Consider the following 6,000-nt stretch of genomic DNA (forward strand, 5'->3'; position numbering starts at 1 on the left):
ATGATTTTAAATACTTTCCCATTATACTGATATGATGTGAAATGTAGTTTGTTTAGGTATCTATCCAGTTTATGTCTCGGTCTCTTCTTTTGAGTGCAGTCAGCTTGATAACCTTCAATATGACATTCTCAAACTAACTAGAATTAGTGAACAAAACTCTCAGCCCTTTCAGAATCTCTCAGATTTGTAGAAGTAATTTTTGTCCTCTTCTGCTTAAATCTTGCTGATAGTATGGTTTAACAAACTTCATAGCTTGGGTGAAATTTAAGACTTTTTTGTTTTAATAATCTGTAGAATATGATTAAAAATTCAACTAGTAGATATTATAACTCTTCAATTCTATACATATTTTGTTTAGCTAACTGGATATGTACTGATATAAAGCTTAAATACTGTTAGAAATACCTGAAACAAACTTTCATTCTAAAAATCTACTACTACCATTGTAATTGATAAAGACTTTAATGAAAGTGTCTAAAGATCTGATTCAACATTTCTGGTAGGAATTCCACTGCATGCTGAAAAGAAAGGATGGCACTTATCAGAAAGTTTTATATGCCCAAAACTTCTGCAGGTTTACATTATATCAGTGGAAGCTAAATTTAAACATTACATCCTAAGAACTATCTGTCATAGTCTCACTTATCCTGAGGCCTCAACAGCATTTCTAGTAGCTTCTATGAGCTTCCTTTTACAAATTAACCTTTATAGCTTTCTAATAAGAGTTAATTTCTGCTCTTATCTGTACTAACTCTTGGTGTTTAGCTATGTAATAGTCTCTGCAGCTGACACAAAGTTTTTATGTTTAATGAATAGAGAATATTTTTATCTCAATAAAGGAAGTTGTAAAGGAAGGGTTTTTTTTGTTTGTGTGGTTGGGATTTTAATTTTTTTCCCCTGTAACTAGCAGAAGAAGAAATGGTCAGTAATCATTCCCAATCCTAAAGAGAACTGGAAGAATAATTTATGCTTACCAAGTAAAAATATTCTTAATTCAGTTCACACGAGAACAGGTATGGGACTTAATCTCCAGGCTAATATAGGTTCAAAGACCTGGTTTAGATGTTCACTTTTTAATGGACTACATTTTGACAGCATGGAAGTGAATTACAATTCTCAAATAATAATCAAAACATATCTTGATTCATATGTTATCAACAATAATATAATAACAATAAACTCATATCTTGAAACAGTTTCACAGTTTCTAAGAAAAAGATTGGGGGGAGGCACATTGTAGCAATAGATAAAAATAATGGTGAAATTCCTTGGTGGTCACCTCCCGCTCTACTTACATTGTATCTAGTGAATGAAGACGTGATGAATTCCTACCTTTCTGAACTGTAGGGAAAAACTGGGGCTGGAGGGAAACAGTGGCTAAGCAGAATTAGGAAGCTAAGCAGGCATTAGGATCCTCCTTCTGCAGGACCTTAATTGCTGTTGGGGAGAGGACAGGAAGAGCACGTATCTTGGGACAGACAGATTCCAAGGGCAGCCAACAGTTATACCTGACTGGATGAGGTGGCAAAACATGTCCTGATGTGATGGGAGTGACCATTTTAACATGGCTGCTGTAACTGTCCTAATTCAGTGCGAGGATTTTGTGTTTTCTTAATTTGCAGTCACAGCTGAAAATGGAGTCATGGAATTGCTGATAAAAATTTTGCTGTCACCACTGAAGCTGGCAGATACTGAAAACTATTTAGAAAGCAGAATATGGGCTCCCATTATCTTTCGCCTCATTTTCTTTCCTGCCTTCACTTTATTCCTAGTCTTTAGTATTTTTACAACATGAGACTCTGAGCTCTAAGTGTTTCTCCACCAGTCGGCTTGCAAGTGGGAGTTGGGCCTGAAACTGTAATTTCAACTGTTACTGAAGTTTTCTGACATTTTTATGTGCTTTTGCTATGAAAGTATTGGAAGAGGTCAGCAGTGGTCACAAATTACTTCAGTTCCTTTTGTCTCTTCCTAGATTAGTTGACTTGACTTTGACATTGTGTAAAAGACCACAAAGCAGGATTATTTTTATATCAAAAGAACAGCTAATAGGAAGGCTCAAAAATGAGGACTTTATTTGAAACTTTATCATTTGGATTCTCTCAGTGTCTTGAAACTTCTGTACAACTAAGTTATTAAATTTAATAATAGAGCAGCTTCCAAAAAGAAAGTGAGGATCATAACTCCTACTGAATGTAGTTCAGAGTGTGCTGATTTTGAGAAAAGGAAAAAACACTCAGCAAACCAGCCAGTTCCACTAGAGGGCATGGCTGTGCATAGAAAAGCAAAATAGAAATGTGGTAGTATTTCTTTTTCTCCAAGGGCATGTACCACAGATGAGCAAAATTTTACCAGTTAATACATTAAGTTCATGGCTGATTTCATCTCACAAAGACACCTTAAAAACCGTCACTCGTTTGAGTGGGACCAAGCTCAAGTGTTTAGTGGCCAGCCGGCATTTGAGGTAGTCTCAGGGTTGTTTACATAAGCTCCTTTCTCCTGGCTAAGCTAGGTGGGGAGATCTGTGTTACACTGTCTCACTTGGTATTTTAAGGACCGTGTGGACAATCCTCACGAGCCAAAGTAGACGCCAGAGTCTCATGTCCCTGCCCCTCCTAGCAGAATACTAGTTTATGCCATTTCCAGTGACTCTCACACTGGCACTTCTGTGGAAATGATCTGAGGGGCTGCTTGGTAGCAACTGGCTTAAGAAAACACACTTATGTAGACTGCATAGCTTGTGTAACTAACCTTGACCAGGATGTCAAGGAAATTAAAAATATGTATTAAGCATGAATGAATGCCATACAATGGTATTTGTGCCTGCTATTTTTATTGCACTTGTAAGTAATTTTGCTAGAGTAGGCATTGTATGATTAGATGTTCCCCATGGCTATAAAGCATAATTGGTTGGTTTGAGGGCAAAGTCGTGTGTTTTCTGTGTCATTGCAGTGCCAGAAAATGCTGATGTGGCTTTAGGTTTACAGGGACACTGGGGTGGGAAAGAACCTTAGCAGAACCTGTGTGTTTTGGAGCTGTTCTGGGAGGGACCCCCAATTCCACTGCTGTATTCCCAGTCTGCAGTAATAGGCTCTACTGGAGTCTCTGTGCTGGTGTAAGGAAAGCACAGAAATGCTGATGGCAGAGAAGGGACTGCAAATGTGTAGGAAACTGCTGTGAGTGGGTGGGATGTGTCATGAAGCACAAGGGGCTTTTAGTCAAATAAAATATACATTTCCCCAGTGCTTACTGCTCTGTTTAAGTTCTTCTGTGTTACTTCCAATTTTCTATGAATGTGACCAATTTCTGTTCCCCTGGATGTCAGAAGCATGGTTTGAGGGAAGTGGAATGATACCCAGACTGAGATTCTTGAAGGACAATTGTATTATGTGTCAGTTTTATTGATCAGAGGCAATTAGCTCAGCCAAACCCAATTAGGACACAGTTTTAGTTTTAGGCACACAGACATTAATCACTCATTATCCAAGTGAACTCTAAAGGGAATTACAACAGACTAAGAGAATAAAATGGCTGTCCCTTTGCTGTTAATGGAGGAGTTTTCTAGATTTGTATTTGGTAATATACTGATTGTTTGACTGACTTGCTCTTACATTAAATCTGCTTTTGTTTTTTGCACTTTTTTCCATCAACAAGATCTTAATCATCTGTCATTCTGGCCTTTCTGGTGACAAATATCATCCCATGAGTGATTTTAATGGATTTTTCCCCCTGTTATTTTTTTCCCTGTTAACTCCTCCCCTTGGTTGCTGCTCTTGCTTAAGGCAATTTTTGTTGAAGACTTCTGGCTGACTGCCTAGCATTTGGCTAATAACTCTGTGCAATTGTCAACTTCATACTGTTTTAGCGTTTGAAATCAAATTCTCTCTCCTCATTTTATATGGGTCTGCTGTTTACTAGTTCATTATGCATAGAATCTAATCCACTTATGTTGTAAGTAGCCTGGAGACAGAGCTGGGATTTTTTTTTTATCATCATGTTGTATTTTATTTATTGAGCATAATTCAGTTTGAATGAAATGAAGTTAAATAGTCAGAATGGTTCTTGTACTTCTGCAGAACTTTCTTATCACAGTACATTTTGCCAGTTTGATTTATTTTATCTGTCTATTTACAGTTGTTGTGACAACCCAGATTTGCTTTACTAGCTACAGTAAAAGTATCTCATCCTCTTGGAAAGTACTTCATATTTCAAATTACATAGCTTCAGGCTGGACCTGAGAATTGCACAGGCGAGTTTTGATTTAAAGTGTTGTCTGCTGGCTCTCTCTCAGTTTTCTTTTGCTTTTATTTTTTTTTAGGTATGCTTTTTGCTTGGAAAGTAGCTATCATTGCTGAATATCAAGGTCCATTAGACATAGACAAATACTGTTTATATGAAAAACAGTGAGACAAAGATGCCAAATGCTCATATTTAGGTGCCTGATTTATGACATGGGCTTTTGAAATCATTAAAAGTGGGATGTGCCCATTCTGCAACATCTGAAAATAAAAACATTTAAATGCCAAATTTAAGCTGCTTTGTTTTGTCATTCTGACCTGTATAACCCAGCACACAAAATGGAAAAACTGGATTGGACCTGTCTGTTGATGCTATACTGCTGTGAGATATAGTATTGGCTTTCTGTAGAAAGTCTTCATTGTATGGGCTTTCCAGGAATGAGAGAGTGTGAGGCTGATGTTGTTCAGACCAAGGCTCTGACACAGAATGCATGGGAGGCTTAAAGAGCCTTCCGCAAAATATGCGTACTAAAATGAGAAAGAGGAAATACATTGTCTTGAGAGATGCATCTGAAACCTTGCCTTTTCCCAGTAGCAGGGTAAGGGAACTCTGTAGCATGTGAGAATATTATTTTTATTCTCTGAAGAGTTATAAATGTTATTCATAACCAGAAAGCTTTACTAGTATATATACTTTAAAGATAGTCCTGGCCTTCAGATGTATCATACATCCTTTCTATTGGGAAATGACAATAAAAATAAACATAGAGTATTTCCAGCATGGCCTTGCAACAAGGAATTTTACTTCTTTCAGAAAGTATTTAAGTTCTTTCATTACAGTGTATCAAACATTGTTATTCATGTAATTCATGTATTTGACTTTTAACTTTATAATGTTAATATTGCTATATTTTTTTTACATAGCAATAATATTCATGTCTAGTAGTCAAACATCCAGTTGTTCTCATAGAGCAATTCTGTGCCATTCAGCATGGTTTTATTGTACACATTCATTCTGTACTCAAGCAGTATGACAGGGAGGTAAAAGAACTCTGAACTCCTCTCAGGTTTTAACTAAAAACAGGTTTCACCTCAAAGATATGTATTCAAGATCTAGCTTTAAGTCTAGCTTAGAGCCCTTTGCTCTTCCATCTCCGAATCTTTTGTTAGCGTCACAAAATACTAAGTTTTTATTTATTCTTTTCCTAGCTATATCCTGCATCCCATAGCTTCCACTAGGAAATTGTTTTTACTGAGTAAACAGTAAACAGATCTAAATGATGCTGTTCATATTGGCACTGTCTGTACATATTAAAAAGACTTTGCTCACATTTGCCTTGATGTTGCAAAATCACCCTATGTGTTTAAACAGTTGAACAGGAAGAAAATACATTTTATGGCTATAACTGCATGTGGTGAGTCCTGAGCCAACAATGTACTCTTGTGGCAAAGGAGGTTATTGGAACCCTGTACTGCACTAGGAGGATGCACAGCAGGTCAAAGGAGGTAATCTGTCCTCTCTTTTTAGCAGTAGTCAGATGTCGCCTTGATTCTTAAGATTTTCTAAAGCCTTCTGAGTTTACATTCCCACACATTTTCTATAATCACCATATTGTTTTGCATTCCTTCGTGGGGGTGGAGGAAGTTGATGTAAATACTGGTGGTTTGTCCAATGTCTTTGGAGAGGTGGCCTATTCACTCTCCAATCCACTGTCACCTTTGGAAAAGTATAAAAGTTGGAATCAGAAAATAAACCTTTTCCACC

Source organism: Lonchura striata, chromosome 1 (assembly GCF_046129695.1).
Source record: "Lonchura striata isolate bLonStr1 chromosome 1, bLonStr1.mat, whole genome shotgun sequence".
NCBI lineage: Eukaryota > Metazoa > Chordata > Aves > Passeriformes > Estrildidae > Lonchura > Lonchura striata.